We start from the raw sequence: 19,420 nt of genomic DNA on the forward strand, positions 1-19,420 counted from the left end.
ATGTTTATGTACTTTATAAGGACAGTTCCCAAACCAGTGTTGCAGGTAATATATTTAGTTTAAGCTGAAAGACTTAGAAAGTAATGGCTGTTTTGACCTTCAAATAGACTCCTGTTTTGTTGTTGTTGGTAGGACCCAAGAGTGACGCCCATCTTTGATGCTGACAGAATTTAAAGCAAGGCCATTGCCCTACATTTTCTGCCTTGTAGCACACAAAAGTAAAATTGTATGTCAGGCCGAGATGTCGGGGAGCTGACAAGATGCCCCAGTGACATTTCAGCTGGAAAGAGCAAGTGTCTTGCAACCAAGTGGTCAAATATCAAATAATAGGTCAAGCAGGAAGGAGCTGAGTTCTAACCACAAAGAGGTTTCTGGTAACTTACTTGACAAGCTTTTGGGCGCTTTGTGGCTTGACAAAGTGATGTTCTGTTGGGTATCGCTAGACAGACTGTTCTTTATCGCCTTCAGAAGATCAGACATTGACATTGATTAAACTCTTTAACCCTTAAAGGTTAAATCCTAGCAGATTCATCATTGTGAATGAAGAACAAAAGAAAATTTGTAATATACTGATTGTTTTCATATTAATCACTGAATTCCCCAGTGCTATTAACTTCTGATGTGCTATGTAGTTTTTGACAAAAAGATTGAATGCAAAATCTATACATCTATATAATAGATTGTTTCTCATTATGGGCCAGTGATACATTAGAAAAATAATATTATGCATTATGGAATTTGTGATTTCTACTAATATGTCTAATGCAGGATTTGATTTTAAAGCCTCCCGACTACTACCGAAATTCCATTTTGGGTGGAAAACAATATTTGCATTGATAATACACCACTTACAATGGCCAGCGTCTTCCAAATACTCTTGTTTTCAGATGCTGGAAAAGCTAAAATATATCTAAACCAGTTTACAACAGAAGAACTTTAATCAAACATACCTTCAAGTTTCCAGGTATTCTCCTGTTGTACAAGTCCATTACTGACAGCCATGATGTGCATGTATATATGTATTCTAATACAGAGCTATGCAAAAACCAAATAATCCTGCAGAACTCTTACATGTAGTAGTTGGCTGATAGAGGAAGACCACTGCTTTTCTTCGTGGTGATGTGTTTAGTCTTGAATCCTGAAGAAAGAAATTTCATTTACCTCCAAAAGTCTTGGCTCCCCTCTTTCCTGACAGTGACTGTTCCTAGTGAAGGCACTGCAAGCATTGTATTCTGCTGTCCCAAATACAATGCCAAAGACCTGTTATATTTGTATGAAGAATGAAAGAATATATTTTACCGAGCATTTTTCTCTGTACTATATATAGAGGGATGCACTCACTTTACTTTTTAAAGTGTGTTCTCATGATACTCTGAGAAAGAAAGTGCCTATTCTTTGCTACATGACCTCAAACTACTGAAAAAAATTGGCAGCATATTTGTACCTTTCCCGTCATTGCCAGTACATGGGGTATTGTGCATGAGGAGATAGAAGGAGGAGTTCTTTCTGAAATCTGTTTTTCTTTCTGAAATCAGTATGTTATCAAGAATAGGACTGATCTCCAGTTACTGCTCCAAGCATAGCTTTGTGTGATTTCAACAGCGGCCATCGCAATAGCAAACAGTGTGGTTTACAGGAATAATCTAGTGAGCTATTGTATCTCACAAGAAGTAGCTTGTATGTTTTCACTGAAAGCAGGACATCTACCTCATTTACTCTGTATAAATATTGACCAACTGCAAGTTACAGACTATTGTTCTTAAACCATCCACTTTGAAGAGGCTTTGAAGTATCTTTCGTTTGGATGTCAGATGTCCCATTTGTGGAGGAAACCTCCTCTTTCTCGTATTGTGAAGAAGTTGTTGAGTAGTGAACTGGATCATCATTAGTCAAATGCTCCTGTGTTGCTTTTCCAGGCATCTGATAAATTGAAGTTTGTGAAAAATTCCAAATGAATAGAAGAAATCCAGCTGGCAAGATCCTCTGTTTGTAGTTTACAAATGATCGCACCAGAGCATTTCTTTCCATTTTTGGGGACACAATAAAAATCATGCTTGTGTAAAATGTGGCAACACAGTTCAGTAACAGTAGCTGCCAAAAGAGCACCCTGGCTGTTTTATACTATCTGCTGTCTCTGGCTTGCTTCAGAAATTGCAGAGCTTGAGACCTTCATCCTTACTTCCAGAACTTTTCAGGGTTTGAGCCTGGGTTTTCAAGAGGACTGCTTCCACTTGAGTAACCTCAGCTCCTTCATCAGCACTGCTCTGTGAGAACAACCAGTTTCCTTTGAAGAAAGCCTGTGTTTGGTGGGACTAGAATATTCTCCATGTCTTTAGAATGTGGCGCAACAAATAATTGGTCACCGATCTGCCTTCTGATCAGTCTCAAAATTCATATTAATTTATTTTCCCACCAAGCAACTCGTCTCTGAAAAGACACTGAAATATATTATTTCTTCCCTGCAGTAGGAAGTTTTACAGCTCTTTGTACAAATTGTGTGTGTGCCCATATGCACAGATGTGTGTATACTTCTCAGCAAAGAGTTTGGTTATTGGGTTGACTGTATTATCACTCCACATGCTGTACGCGATTACTACAACACCAGTAGTACAGAAGGGTTTTTTGGCTCCCCCTGTGTCCCACACATAACTGCAAATTTAGCACAAGCTTTACTGCCAGTAAAGTTTGATGTACAATTATGAGAGTCTCCTCTGTTGCTGGAAGAGGTCTTGGTTGTCCTTACCAAGTTAATCCAGAGCAGCTGAGGTTGGAAGACACCTCTGGAGATCATGTAATCCAGCGCCCTGCTCAGCCCCATCAGCTGCAACAGGTTGCTGAGTATCATGTTCAGTTGGGTTTGAATATCTGCAAGGATGGAGTCTCTCTTGACAACCTGTTCCAGTGTTCAATCACCCTCAAAGTAAAGGTGTTTTTTTCTTATGTTTAAACACAATGTAATGTGTTTTGGTTTGTGCCCATTGCCTCTTATTCTATCACTAGGCACCACAGAGAATAGTGTGGCTTCATCTTCTTTGTAGGTGTTTATACATGTTGGTAAGATGTCCCTGAGCCTTCTCTTCTGCAGGTGAAAAAAATCACAGCACTCTCAGTCTCTCCTCACGTGACAGAGGTTCCAGTTATTTTATCCATCATCTTTGTGGCCCTTCACTGGACTCATTCTAGTATGTCTATGTCTCTCTTGTACTAGGGAGCTGAGGACTGGAGCCGTTACTCCAGATACGGCATCACCAGTGCTGAACAGAGGGGAAGGATTACCTCCCTTAACCGACTGACAGCTTTCTTTCTGATGCAGCCCAAGGAGGCTGTTGGCCTCCTTTGCTGCAAGGGCACATTGCTGCTTTGTGATCAACATGGAGCCAGTGAGGACCTCCAGGTACTTTTCTGCCAAGCTGCTCCCCAGTCAGTCTTGGGCCCCTAGTCTGTCTTGGTGCGTCAGGTTATTCCACCCCAGGTAGAGGGCTTTATTCTCTTTTTTGAGCTTCACAAAGGACCTGTCAGCCCATTTTTCCAGACTGTTAGTGTCCCTCTGGATGGCAGCAAACCCTTCTGGTCTGTCAGCCACTGCTCCCTTCTTTGTATCATCAGCAAATATGTGGAGTGTGCGCTGGGTCCCATTGTCCTGGTCATTAATGAGGTTATTAAACAGTTATTGGCCCTGGTATTGACCCTTGGGGTACACCACTAGTGACCGGCCTCCAGGTGGACTTTGTGGCACTTTTCACAACCTTTTGAGCCCGTCAGTTCAGACAGTTTTGAAACTGACTTACTATGTATCTAGTCCATATTTCTTTACTTAGCGGTGGGCCACTCTGCTCTGTTAAGGGCTTTAAAAATTCCCAAACACTGCTAAAACCCTGGATTAAGTGAAATGCAGTATTTTATATAACCTGTTTGCCAATTAGGTCAGTTTGATCATTTGATCACTTACAACAGCATGCAATCATACTGCTGTCATCCTATACTTCAAAGGTTTTCCAAAGCTTTAAATTTTATATAAATCTGCATGTTCAGTGGTATAACTTAGCTCCTAAAAATTAAACTCTCTTTTGAAATATGAAATTGCTGTAGTAGTGTTTTTCTCGTGATGTTTTTTGTTGTTTGATTATTCTCTAGTGAATAAAACCCAAGACGCCCTTGTGGCAGTATCACAGTTTGGAACAAATCCTTATGTGAAGAACACCTTTCTTCTGTTGCTGGTGATGAACACCAGGCTTCCTCAGTGTATCTGTCCCCACCCTTTTGTTCGCTGGCCTTGAAATCCAAACTCACAAAACTAATCTTTTAGGACATTCTTTCCTATCTTTTCAACTTTCATCTTGCCCAGTCCTAAATTACTACATTTTGCCTAACTTGGCTTCACGTTGGCCTTCATAATCTGATCTTTTTCGGGCAATGGTTTCACGCCATACTCTCTCTATGGCCCACAAATATACCTCAGTTTTCATTTGGAAGTGTTTAAAGTGTCTTCTTTCCTCTTTGCTGAATATTCACCTAAAACAGTGGAATCTACAGTGATCTTTACGTATATTGAAACTAATTTATTTAATCCCTTTACATACAGTGTTTTGGGATTAAAACTGGTATAATCACATTCTCTGATAGGTTCTCTACCTCTACTGTGACTTCAATTTTACAGATGTAGACTTGGCTTTCAATTAGGTCTCTGCAAATCGTGCTTCAATATCAGTGGAAGATGGAAGGTGACATGCTCTTTGTCATGCTAATGTGGATCTGATCACTGTCATGGGGAGCGTCATGTAGGGATTTTGTGCAGTTTGTATAATTTTATGTATTGTAGTTTGATGCTAATGTTAAAAAAAAAAGGTTCTGACTTTACGAAGCAGTCATTCAGCAATGCACATGAAACTGAATCTTTTTCTGCCATTTCTGGTGTCCGGTGACTGATGAATAGAATTGAACAAGGACAAAGAAAAATATGAGAAAGTGTCTGAAAACTAAATTGTTTCCAAGGAATGCTCAGCGGGAGGTAGGGAGATCCGCTGAATAATTTTTCTTCAGTTCGTTGTTTACCACTTCTACTTTACCATGCTTCCTGTCTCTTTATAAGCTAGTAATGCTAGTAATCATCACTGATATTAGATTGCCTTCTCCTGGCTCTACTGTACCTGATTAAAGCTTCTGAAGTTGCTGGATTTTGTTTTGACTAATTCAATGAAAGTAATTCATAAAAAAATGAAGAACATTGGATTTACTTTAAGCACAAGTATTGTGGGCATGATTGTGTATCCTTCCTTTTCACGGTAAACAGATTTTTTAATCTTCCAATGAATAATGGTAACAGGGAGATTGTTCAAAATGAAAACAACAATACTAATTATATTCAATACATAAGCATTTACATTTCGTTTTGTGTGATGCACAGCTAATCCGTATAGCAGCCCCACTAAGTGTTCACTCATAGGTGCTTGAATGGTTTAGTTCACAGGAGTGGTGTGGTCCTAAAAATCCTGTCAACAAGCATTATGGACTGTGTACTTGTGAACAGTAGTCTGTTAATTAAGGCATACGCCTTTTACACTTTACAGGGGAAAGCTGTTACGTGTAAGAATCTGTATCACATGTGCACAGCAGTGCCAGTCTAAATGGTGGCACCTTTTGTTTGAATCAGGCAAGAGTTTCAGTGACTTTCAGTGTGTGCTGTGTTGATTTGCCAGCCCATCATGACTTCATACCTAAAGTCTTTCTAATGCGTGGGATTCTGCTGGCACACATGGGGAGGGACCCAAGCTGTACTCCATCCTGTGACATTCGAATGGCATTTGAGATTTTTGCTGAAAAAAAAACTTTAAAAAATAATTTCCAAATCCTCAGTTCACAAGGTAGTTATCAAAAAAAGCAATGGAATTAGGAATTAAATATTAAATCCTTTCCTACCTATATGGCGTGTGAAGGTTAATAAAATTTGTTCCCGTAAACAATAGCATGGGAGAAATCTTAGTTGCAGTATGTTTGCAGTAGAAGATAAATCCTGATTTCAGGCTTCATTCTCAATTGGCTTACTGATACAAGTTTATGTCAGACATTTGGGGTGGGAAGCTGTATATATTAAAGCACTGACCTTAACGAGAGTCATGCAGCTAAAATCCTGCACAGTTCTTGTAAAATGTCAGGGGTTAATGTTATTTAAATGCAGTATGTGGTGGTTTAATTGAGTCATGCTTCGTTGTCTTTTACTGCACATTAATGCCAACGAAACACTGATAGTTGACAGAAAGTTCTCTTCAGCAAAGTATACACTGACATGTTGTGCTGCTATAGAAAAATAGTGTGCAAGACAGAGCAGTCGTACTCTGCTGGAGCAGGAATCCTATACTGTCTAAATGGTGGCAACATTCATTATACACTGACAGGAAAAGGGAACTGTTTTTTTTTTCTCGTATATGTGTTCAGGCTGCCTCTTGAGAGGACCGATAAGATGGAATTGTTGGGTCTTTAGATAAATAAATTCATCTCAAGATTTTTTTGTTGGGTGTATCACACAAGTTAGTAAATGTACCTTGTAAAGTACAAAGTCAACTCCAGAAAGCAGATTTGTTGTAGACGCACCTTCTGATAGCTTTTGTAAGCTTGCCTTAGGACACACCAATGGCTTTTCATCTTGTCTACGTTTGGAAAAAATAACTTCATGTTCTTTCTCTGAATACTTCTCAGTGTTAAGTCTCCATGCCTGTCTAAAAACCTGAAGAATAAATAGATGCTGGCTTGGCAAGTGAGATATAGATAATACCATGAATTGTGGAGTCAAACAAACAAAAGCTTTTGAAGAGGAATATGGGAAGCAATAAATACTGGTGAGCTTACAAGAGCTTGTGTGCACAATGGGTGGGGTATATTGTGCTTTTGCACGGTAGAATGATTATTCCAAAATAACTGCCCTCATAAGGACAGCTGTTATGTACTTCCTTATTTTGGCCGAAGTAGTCTGTGTGCAGTTTGTCTAGTCCCTTAGGGCTTTGTTATACTTTTGGGCTCTGTGCTTTCCAGGATTTTTCTCATGACTGCAGGATGCTTTCTGGAAGTCATTAGAATTCTGTGTCTTGGAAGTGAGTTTGCAAATGCTCATGAGTTACGACTTTTTTTTTTTTTTTTTTTTTTTGCAAGCCAATGTTGTTTTTCAAGTTGAAGCCTGCAACTGCAAGTGGACCTAGCTTATGTGAAACTTTTAATGCATTGTGTGAACTTCATGGTTCTTATACTATATTGTTAGGCAACGTTGGGACATCACGCTCCCAAGGGAACAACTAAGTGTTTGAATCTTATGTGAGTGGTAAATCACAAAGAGTTTCAGTAGAAAGTCATAATAATCAGAGCTTCTTAGAAGCAGCAGCCCATTCAAGTACCTGCCTTTATGGGCTTAAGTAAATACATTTAATTTCCTCTTAGTGTCTAAGATATCATGAAAGTGTTTGAAGCCAGATTAACTACTTCACAGTGGGAATTACTGGTGAAGTTTGCAGATCTATGTCTGATTTCAAGATCTGCCCTGAGTCTCTTGTATGCTACAGAGCAGTATAGTTCAGCGTGCAGGGCCTATAGAGCTCTGGCATGTGGGAACTCAATTCTCATGTCTGCCAGTGGCTGAAGGGAGAAAAATAAATACTTCCAGCTTCCAGAAACTCGAACTGTGCTGCAAGGAGCACTGAGCAATACAGAGGGCTGAAGCCATAAGGAGACATGCGGGAACCTGCTGTAGCTAAAAGTCCAGTTGTCTATGTGGTGTGTTTCTGTATGAACATTGTGTTGGCTTTTTGAGCACGTTAATGCCTTATTTTATTTAACATATTCTTTAGCACTCTGTGGTGTATGTGCTGTGACATATATTATGCACATTGTGCTGAAGTACTTACAGCAATCAGGTGGAACCAACTGTTGCTTGGTGAACTCTTGAGCCTCTGTTAAGGCAGAGCATGTTAAATTATCAGCAAGAGAGAAAAGGAAACTTGATGATTACCAGTGAGAAGAGTTTATTGTTTGGCATTGTAAATAAACCCCTTTTTAAAGAGGTGAGCCAAATATCACAAACTTAGGCTAACTGCAAAGACAGTGCTAGTCATTTGGTCAGAAAGCTTCAAGAAGAAAGGCACGTAAAACTGACCAATTAGGAAAAAAGGGCTAATATTTTCCTAATGGACATCTTAATTTAGGAAGGTAATATATAAAAGGGGAGAATAGCTAGAAACAGCTTTATTTGTGGAGGGCCAGAAAGAAAAGGAGACCTGAGAGTCTCTGGATAGCTTCAGGGGACGTCAGGAAACTTCTAGCCTATTTCAGTGGCAAAAGGCTCTGTTTATTGCTAAAGAAGGGGTTTGTGTGATTTTAGCAATAAATTAGGATTTGGACACAAAATGCTGGCTGTGGCTCCCTGTAACAAAATAAGAGAAAACCCATTTATGTTTCATGTCAACTGCTACTTAAAAAATACCCCAACAAATAAAAGAAAATAAAAAAATTAGCAGCTTACCCTTTAAGATGGAATCCTTCTCTCCAGGAGCCTCATTGTAAATTCCCGTAAGTAAGAATTTCTACCCGTTTTTCTCCAATACTTTTAAAAAAGGTTTTAATTCTCAGATGAAAAATGTTGTCTGTCTGCAAAGTCCCAAAGTCCATTCATTGTCATCTCTACTGTATTAATGTCCTGCAGTCTGTGAAGTTATCTTAATTTACTGAAAATGCAAATTTCCTCCAGTGTGAAACACCTTTACAACTGTAACTACATCAAAAGTCTTCATTAAGTATTTGTTGTTATATACTTGTATACTTGTTGTTTGTGTTGCACTTTTTTACCTGTATGATTGGCTTATCACTGCACAGGAAAGGTAGGGAAATCAATAAATGTTACTACTGGGATATTGGATTTGCTAGAATTTCAAAGAAATTGCTTAAAACCTAACAGAGAACACCCTGACTGAACTGACTCTGGAGTAATAGTAAATTTAAAAGGAACTGATAAATAGGAGCTTGTATGAATGGCTCAGACTTGTTTTCCTATGAACTAAACTTAGAGGCTGCTGGTTTTCTACATAAATACAATTAAATACCTTTGTTAATGGATCTACTGTCCATTTTCTGTCAGGAGATATTTGCCTACAGTGGTCCCCTGTGGTCACAGGTTCTGACTAGACTACAAAAGGATGAAGATTCACAAGCTATATAATGCCATTCTCTGCGAAGGAAAGTAGGTTCCTTCCCCCTATCAGAAGCAGCTAGTTTTACAGTGGGCTGAGCAGAGCTGTATGATTTTTCCTATTTCAGCAAAAATGTTTCTGTCTCACGTACACACACAGCTTGACTTCCTGAAGGGTACAGATTAAACGGCTGGGGTTATTTGAAATGTGTCTGAAGTTCTCTTCCTAGCCATAAAGAATTGCACTATAAAGATTTATAATTTGAAAGGGAGGAGTTTCCTCTTTTTTGGTGCTGTACAAAAAGACTTGGTTTCTTTTAATAACTGAAATGGTTTCTACCTCTGTCTGACTCTACAAGAACCTCTTACAAAGTTCATAGAGTAGTTACAGTTCACCATGTGAGCTAGTCAAATACAAACTTATTTCTTTGAGCAGCCGCTAGTCATCTTTTTCATTAAACCAGTTGTCTAATTCACACCCAGTTTAGAGACTATGATTTTATAGACAAGTCTGAGGAACTCAGAAAGTTATAAATCGTAGAGACAAGATGAAATGTGGGGAGCTGCTTGGGTTGACTTTAGACTGGAGTCTGGGCTGTAGTTCTGAAGAAAGTGTTGTGACAGAAATTTCTGCATGGCTTCCACAGGGTTGTTTTTTTCTTCCAGTTTCCAATTCTTAGTTTCCTGTGTGTCTAGTTTGTTTGTCTTATTGTGTATGTATATGTATGTTTATTTTCACAGTCAAAATTCTGCCTTTTCCAGAATGAAAGAGTTCTCTGTGAGAATGAAGGAAGGAAGAGAGCAGATCCAGGTAGTGGAGGTCTGAGTGTTTCTAGAATTGCTCCTATATTAGAAAAGAGTTTAAGCATTGTGTCAGAAATACACGGTCACTCAGCTAGGTTTGTAAACCTGATACCCCAGTTTTCTTGTTCTGACTGCCAAAGTAAGTCTATTCTAATTGATACTTTAACACATTTTGTTTGCCCCAGTTATTCATATTGTGAGGGGTTTGTCTAAAAAGAGGTGCCCTGTCACCAAGGACAGCATTATTTTACCATTATTACACAAACTCAGCTGCTTTTCATAAAACAGTGAAATAAATTATGCCATACACATGTTAACTAAGAAGTTTCAAGATGGGAACTTACAGGACTGAAAACATCACAGAAAAATGAAGGTCATTAAAATCAATTCATTCACTTGGTATGTATATGAAAGCATTGTGTGGAATGCACAATAATGCATTCGATCTAATAAAAGGTTGGACGGGGAACTTCATCATTGTGAAACCTGAGGTTTGTGTCCACAGCAAATGAGAGGATGAACATATCCTAAAATTCCATCATTTATTCTCTCTGTCTTTAGCTTACAGTACCCAAAAGTGTTTGGTTCGTTAAGGAGCTGTTCCTGTTTCATGACGACTGTTGCATCTCTTCCATGATGCCACCACACAAGTGATGTGATCATTCTCATGGGTCACAGAACAAAGTAGTCAAAATCGTAAATTATTGCAGCAAATAACTGCAAGCAAGCCACTGGCTGACAAATCACATAATCACAGAATCACAGAACAATCTGAAGATAGTCTAGTCTGACCGCCCTGCTCAGAGCGGGGTCACCTAGAGCAGGTTTTCCAGGACTGTGTTCAGTAGGGTTTTGAATACGTACAAGGATGGAGACTCCACAGCCTCCCTGGGCAACCTGTGCCTATGTTTGATCACCCTCACAGTAAAAAAATGTTTCGTGATGTTCAGAAGGAACCTCCCGTGTTTTGGTTTGTGCCCACTGCCTCTTGTCTTGTCACTGGACACCACAGAGAAGAGTCTGGCTCCCTTGTCTTCATTCCCTCCTGTTGGGTATTTATACACAGGGATGAGGTTCCCCTGAGCTTGCTTTTCTCCAGGCTGAACAGGTCCACCTCTCTCAGCTTCTTCATATGAAAGGTGCTCCAGTAGCTTGACCCTCGTTGCTGCCCTGCACAGGAGTTGTTCAGGTACGTCCGTGTCTCTTTTGTGCTGGGGAGCTGAGAGCTGGACACAGTACTCCAGATGGTGTCTCACCAGTGCTGAGCAGAGTGGAAGGATCACCTTCCTCGACCTGCTGACCACTCTGCTTAAAGCAGCCCAGGATACTGTTGGCCTTTTATGCTGTGAGAATGCATTGCTGCCTCAGGGTCATTTTGTTGCCCGTCAGAACCCCAAATTCTTTTCTGCAAAGCTGCTTTCCAGCTAGGTGGCCAGCATGTAGCACGTACTGGTGCCTAGGGTTATTCCTTCCCAGTTACAGGACTTTCTGTTTCTCCTTGTTGAAATTCTAGTTTCCTCTCTGCCCAGTTCTCTAGCTTGTTGAAGTCCCCCTGAATGGCAGCAAAATGCTCTGCTGTATCAGTCACACTTCCCAGTTTTGTATCATCTGTGAACCTGAGAGTGCACTCCATCCCACCCTACAGGCCATTAATGGAGATGTTGAACAGCCTGATTGTTCAGCACTTTTTAATCCACTTCAGTGTCCACTTACCTAACCTGTACTTTGCAGCTTGTCTATGGTGATGCTACAGGAGACAATGTCAAAGACTTTACTCAAGTCAAGGTAAACACTCCTCACTGTTCTTCCTTCATCCACTAAGCTAGCCACCACATTGTAGAAGGCAGTGAGGTCAGTCAAGCATGATCTTCCTTTCAAAAATCCGTGCTGAATATTCCAAATCACCTTCTTGTCATTCGTGTGTCTGGAAATACTTTCCAGGAGCAGTTGTTCATCACCTTCTTAGGGACTGAGATGGTGGTGAAGGGCCTGTAGTTCTCCAAGTCTTCCTTTTTGCCATTCTTGAAGATTGGAGTGATACTTGCGCAGTTCCAGTCTTTGGGAACCTCTCCTCTTGGCCATGACCATTCAGACAATTGGGGCTGGCCTCATAGTGACATCAGCAGCTCCCTCAGCACTTTGGAGTTTATGTACAAACACTTTGTTTATGTGGTCGCTAACCTGGTCCTTCTTCACTGAGGGTAAGTAAGTCTTCCTTGCTCCATATTTTCCCTCTGGTCTCAGGGGTCTGGGGTTCCTGAAAGCAGCTTTTACTGGTAAAGACTGAGGCAAAAAAGGCATCGAGTACCTTGTCCTTTTGTATGTCAGCTGTCACCAGTTTCCCAGCTCCATACAGCAGTGGGCTCACATTTTCCTGTTGTTGTCACGCACTTCTAGAATACTTCCCTGTTGTCCTTCACATTCCTTGCCAGATTAAACTCCAGGTGGGCCTTGGCTTTTCTAACACTATCCCTGCACGACCACTTCCCTTTTTATATCTGTTCAGTTGGACGAATATAATGGAAATGAGAAGTCAATAAGAGTTGTTTTTCCACATCTACCTGTAACTGTTGATTTTGTTGATTAACAGAGAGGGGGGCAAATATAAAGTCATATTAACTACTAGCATGTGCTACATGTGACCAAAAATTGGCAGAAATATGGCTGCTTGTTGGTAGGCTATGAACTGCCAGACCTTCAAACACTTTGAATTTGATTGACTCAATTGTCACTGAGAACTCCTTGGGATAAAATGTTAGACTAAATCCAAAGATAAACAGCTTAATTGTATTTGTAGCAGGGAAAATTGCTATATTTGCCTCATCCATGTTTTAGGTTTGGCAGATAGATATGGAAGTGTATCTACAGCTGAAAATTCTGAGAATAGTAAGGAAATTGTATAAAAAATTATTTTGTATTACTGGTTATAGAACCTCTGCAGTTTTTAAAAAGACTACTTGAGAAACAAGTGGTGAATAAGAATGGATAATATAACACATGGATGAAAGTGGAGTTTATAGAAACTGCTGATGTTCAGAAAATGAAAGGACTGGTAATAGCAATTAATGATTGTGAAGTCTGCTGCTCTGCTCTGTGAGATGTTGAAACCATATCTGAAAAGGGGAGAAGATTAAAATACGTATTGATTGGCTGATGGGCAACAGGTAAGATTTAAAAGCAAAGAATTGACTAATATGTGTGGTATTAATTAAACTCTTCTCATCATTGTGAATAAACAAGGGCTGATAACCCCTATCTGTAAATTCCTGAATTGACTGCAGATTATGTGTACTTCAAAGGTCTATGCATGTAAACCGGAAATCACCTTCAGAAGGGTCTTTTCCTGCAGCTCAGAGGAACTGCAAGACACGGTGTTTTCTGCTGCATGATTTTCATTCAGAGTTTTCGTGCTGATTTAATAGGCAACACATAGCAGGTGGATTGGTAAGATAGGCCCTAAAGTGTACAGGTTTGCCAGAAATGCCTAATATGTCTTCCCTGAGGACAGACAACACAGAAAAGGCATGTACGTCAATTTAATCAGCTCTTGATAACCAGATGTGACCAGTTATAAAATACTTGGATTAAACCTGCAAACATGGAGATATCATGGTCCTGTTGAGAAAGGACAGTAAGAGTGGTGCTTTGGAAACAGGACTGATAAACCATACAGAGACGAAGGTGGGATACCTCCTGTGTGACATCCTGACCCTATTGAAGTGAATAGGAATTTTGGCCTTTTATTCATTAAGACCTGTATGCACCCAAGACGGATTACTTGCCTGCTAGGATGCCCAGTGCTTGAAGGAGTGTTACTCAGGCAACATGTGCTTCTCGGTATTTCTCCTGCCTTGAGTGCAGATCTTTTTGTGAGGAGAAACTGTAACAATACTCAGCACTTCTTTGTTGAGATTTTGGAATCCTTTTGTAAAGTGCCTTTAGCTCATTTTAAGTCTGCTGCAACTATGGCCCAGAGAAGTTTTAATGGACTTAAACATTAAAGCTAAAACTCTCCCCATTGTGAGATAAATAGAACCAAATGTTCTGCCTCCTTATCTTATATGGGTCCCGTTTCCCTTATCTGTAGTTCTCTCAGATTTTGGTCTCCCATATTTCGATACTTAAAATAAAACTTAAAAATTAGAAGAATGAAACCTGTGTTAGAAGGGTTCAGTGAAGAGGACAAAGAGTCTGCCTCATGACTACTTGGTGTCCCCAGCTTGTATGCAGGTTCTATATATATCTTTTTCCCCATTTTCCTTTCTACGTCTTTTCTATAAATATGTTTTACTGGCGTTAAAGGCTATCCTGTCATGGAGTGTTGCATGACCAGGAAAGATCTTTAGCACAGAGAGCAAAGAAATGCAGTTGAAGAAAGTGTGACACTCTTTGCCATCAGCTGAAAGCACAGAAAGATTTCTGTAGTTTAGCGGAGTCCTTAAGTGAAAAGATTTGGCTGAAACTCAACCTGATGGTTGACTCAGCTTTGTGTACTAGCTAGTCTGGGAATCTGCTTTTTAATTTAAACAAAAATTAGGTGTTCCAGAATGTCAGAAGCTGAGCTGCGGCCTGTCAATCTGTACAGCACAGGTGTGGAGAGGGGAGCAGGGCTGCGACCTCCCTCCGCTGCCTCTGCTGTGCACCTTCCCGCCTCTGCGGAAGCACCACCGAGCATTGCAAGCACCAACTGGCAGTTGTGGTGGCCATGCTCTCTGCCTAACTTATCCCTTCTACATCCAGCCACTTTTCCAGTCAAGCATTAATGCGTTTTCGCATTCAGAGATCTTTGCAAGCAGGAGGCTGTGGCTGTCTTGGCCAGCCAGTCATCTTCTCTGAAGTACTGGCCCTCTCAGACAGAGTCGCATTGCTCTCTTATAGGTGAGGCCAAAATGGACTGGCACCATTGTGAACTGCTAGTCGTATCTTGCGTTCCCATCACATACTCAGACAGCAGTGCTATGTCATCTACAGTCTTTTTCACCTGCTTCCCTTCAGTCATATCTGAAGCTCTTACTAGAGTTTTCAATTGATTTCTGCTGCTGCGTCACCCAGTCGATTGCAACACTGCACAGTGCAAGTTTTAAACAAGAAAAAAATGCTGCCCTGGTTATTCCGTGGGTTGTCTATAAGCTACTCAGGATTCCCTGCTGTTTGTTTTCACATAAGATTCGCTGCGGTTTCTGGCAAAGCCAGTGATCTCAATAGCAAAGTTTCAGGGGTAGCATCACTATGGAGATTTCTCTCTGTTCCTCTTGTCCAAGCTCCTTGAAAAAGCGAGGAGGTTGATAATTGCACAGTTTTCAGTACTTAGCACTGCTCTGTATTATGTCGAGGTGTATCAGACAGGGGAGCGTCATACTGGTGGTGCTAAGGCTGTACTTCCAAAGGCATCAGTTACCAAATTAGCAACTATACCTCACGAGACAATTGAACAGCTTTACTGTATTTTTTCCATCGTAACAGCATGCATTACCTGATGCTTTTAATCTAGAGAACCTACTAGTGCATTAGAGCCAGTGGAATAATAAAATCTGTCATTTGCAGAAGTAAGCTGAGGGACAGAACGACTGACTGGCCCCAAATACTGGTCAAGAGTAAATTTTAACACAGACTTATGGGATCCAAGTCCTCAGCCCCCTTTCAAGACACCAAAGTGACCTAGGTTTTTTGTGTTGCTATTTCACGTGCTTTCCACTCATTAAAAAAAGATGCAACAAATTCAGTAGTAATGTATGGTTGAGACCTAAGAAAATTGAGGTCTAAGAAAAATTCGGTATTTTCTTCCCAGTCAGTTTCAATCACAATTGGATTGTAGCTGGCCTTAGAGATGAGTATTTCAACCAAGCAGCTAAATGAAAGGTGAAACCTAGCCCTAGCAATCTGGTCGTGAAAACATTCCCTTTTTCTTCAGTGGTTTAGAGAACCAGGTTCTTGGCATAGCCTTGTTATAATTTGTAAAACATCTTAATTCTCCCCTTTTTTTTTTTTTAATGCAGTTGTATAAAGGAGGGAACTAGGATCATTCCTGCTGTGTCTTTCCTGGTGCATCAGTTCAGTTAGTTAGTTTCTTGTGAAGAGCATCAGGAGGTATGGGGAGAAAATACATGTGTAATTTGACGTTTATGATAAACTGCCTGAAAATGATGACTGAATAAATATTTCTGAAAATGAGAAAAGTGCATTTACTTGCCCTTTAAATCCACTTAGTTCTCCTTTTGTTTGATTTCCTTATTCTGTCATTTTAAGCAGTGGCCTGGGCTGCTAGTATCTGTCAAGCTCCGGGCTTGTACTGGAAACACACTGCAGCTTGTCCCACTGGAGATGTTCAAGCATACTGTATTAAAATCTTACTTTTGCTGAAGGTAGATACCTACAGTTCATCAGCCTAATGCAAGGAATAATTAGGACTAATTGGGATGAAATCTAGCAAATTACTAAAACAAGGCAGAGGTTGTTTTTTTTTAAAAAAAATTGATGTTCGAAACTGATTTATTTCTTTACTAGGCATCATGTGGTTCTGAGGAATAGACCCCTAGGACTAAGTCACCTTGTCGGGGGGAAGAGGGGAAGAGTAGACAAAGAAGACAACTCACAGGAATTGCTCATGGGCGCTGTGTTTCTTTGCAAAGATGCCACACATCTAGCGATTGTCCGTCTGAAGGTGTGACTCAAGGCTCCAGCTCTCTTTTTGCCTTTTGGTGCCAGGCCCTCAGTTCATCATATTCCCATCTTCTACGGTTTGGAAGGTGCTTTTTCCTCTCTGTTATGCCCACGCAGGAACCTCTCACACTAGTGGGCAGCCCTGAAGGCTGTTCAAAGTTTGTTGGGTTTGCAGCAGGACACCAGGACTGGCCACGCGGAGTGCGGGCTGAAGAAGACATACCGAAGGGACGCCTGGCACTAACCTGATATGAATGTTCTCATTGAGTGCAAGAATGAGGTGGTACTGTGGCAGACAGTGTTTTACGGCAAGGAAAATGCAACAGGAATGAGTTTCTAAAATTGTGTTCAGCCATCTCAGCATGTGTGTTTGACCTGTGACGGCTGGATTTCTGTAGCACAGAACACAACCCAACTATCTGCTTGCATACACAGGATGCTGACACCCACAGTGCCTGGCAGGATTTTGCTAACAGGGTTTTTACACCTGTTCCTCTTACAACAGAAAACACAGCAGAAGTTTTCAACTGTACAACTTTTTTTTGTCTTTTTCCTTTCTCGTCATGTACATTTAGGTCTCTGTTGCTGTAAAGCCTCTTGTGCCTTTCATCTATCATGTAAGTAGCTGCCTGTTTAGCTGGGCTGTTCATGCTTCCTGCTTTGTCTAGGTTTTTCAGAAATATTCGCATTTAATATCTGTTCTTACATGGGCAGGGGAAGGAGAGCTACAAGTGCTGTAGAAATGCTCATAAATAATGATCAGTTCAAAGAGAGGGTGAGAGATTGGAAAGTCACTAATCAGAAAAAAGAAAAAAATATATATGAAACTGGATTTTCTTACTCCGTGGTATTTCCACAGTTTCTTCTCCTCCCTCAGGAGTGCTCTGGCTAGGAGTCACACTTCTAGTAACAGAATATTTTCAGATACCCTAGGTTGCATCAGAGAGTGGAAGCCAAAGAATGGACCAAAATACTGAGCTTTCTCTCATAAATACCTTTATTTCTCCAGAACTGCTTGAAAACGGACTTCTACGATAGTTGCGCTTTCCCGTCTCGGGGGAGGTGGATGTCAGCAGAGCTGTTCCCAGCCTCCCTAGAAAGAGAGATCATTTTGCCGTGACAGGGCTGTTTGGAGCACTGTCATTCCCAGCTGTCTTTGAGAAGCGGATCCCCAAAATGGCATAGTCACAGACACCCTTTGGAGCAGAAGCGTGCTGCGACTTAGAGTTACCGCAGAAGTGTGTGTAAGCTATGACAATTTAATGTTTCTACTACAGTAAATTTTAGGCAGGCTGACGCTGTCTCTATTAGTAACTCCACAGCATCTAACTGATAATGCTGGCACCAAGGTTTTTACTACGCTTCAGGAGCTCAAGGCTTTTTTGTCAGAATGTTGCAAAACCCAAGATAAGTTCATTAGCAACTAAAAACTGTGAAAAGGATTTAAACTGCAAATATGGCGTGGCACAGACCTTTCAAAAAATGTTTCAAGGAGAAGCCCCAGCATATTAATTCCTGTGAGCTTGGTATGGCTTAAGCATAGGTTGAAGTGCAAGATAAATGGGAACACATCCCACACGCTAGGAGAATGCCACAGTGCACTCGGGCAACAAAATGTGAAGGCTTACAGGTGTCGCTGCAAATTCACATAGTGATGGGTATGGGTGGGTGCGCTCGGAGTGCGAAACCAGGCCGGTCTGGAGGCTTCCTCTGGGAAGAAGCTGCCACGAATGCGTGGGCAGATTGGCAGGCTGTGATGTGCCGCCCGGGCAGGCAGAAGGGTTCTTTGGTCTGGGGAAGGAGCCGTGGGGCCCTGGCGGCCGGGTGCCCCATGCTGGGCTCCGCCGGAGGCCCCTGCAAAGCTCGGCATGGCGGGTCCCGTGGTCCTGAGTAAACAGATGTCTGTGGGATGATTCACAAAAGTATAATTACACACAATAGTGCAAATGTTTAATTAATCAGGTCTCATGTCCTTATTATCCCCTCACTGGGTTTCACTAATAATGACCCAGAGGAAAATTCTGCTTCTGTCTGTGAATTATATTTTATTTACAAGGGTTTCATTTCTTAGATATTTTTTCCCTCTCATTCCTGGACAGCACTACCAACAAGAAAATAAAATTCTGATGTCCTTTACAAGTAAAACTTGCAAATGGCCAAAAATGCAAAATTAGGGAGGGCTTTGTGCTACTTCACATGGTTCCTTTAGCAGAATAAATTAGAATAACTTAGCACTTAATATGTCTCTCGCCTCACATTCACAGGGTGCATAAATATTTGGCTGTAATCCTATTACTAAAGCTGAGAGGAAAAGAAAAGAGGTCTTGAAGGAAAAGCCGTTCTGGATGAGGAAAGAAAGCAATCCCTTCCAAGTTGCTTTGTAACCCGTATGAAGGGTTAAACTGTGGGAGGGTGGCTGGACCCAATAATGGAGTTCCAGCCTTCTTTGCCGACAATGCCTCTGCCACCCCCAAAAGCCAGCCTCTGGAAAGAAAGTGTTAAAAAGGATATTGTTTGCATTAAGGGGCTGAATTTTCCACTGGGTAATCATCAGTGGAACCCAGTGAAGGGCAAATGAGGATGGCAGGCCTGATTAATTAAACATGTGCTGTGGTGCTAAGAGCAAGATTTATGCTATTGGTTTTACAAGAGTCATTGATATCAATACTGCTAGCAGAAATTTTGAGCTGCTGTTTACTGTTTCCATTTCTCACTGAAAAACTGGTGTTAAAACTACAAATGAGGGTTACAGAGCATTGCTGTAGCATTGTAGATGTGCTCTCTAAACGT

The sequence above is a fragment of the Opisthocomus hoazin genome, chromosome Z (genome assembly GCF_030867145.1).
Source record: "Opisthocomus hoazin isolate bOpiHoa1 chromosome Z, bOpiHoa1.hap1, whole genome shotgun sequence".
NCBI lineage: Eukaryota > Metazoa > Chordata > Aves > Opisthocomiformes > Opisthocomidae > Opisthocomus > Opisthocomus hoazin.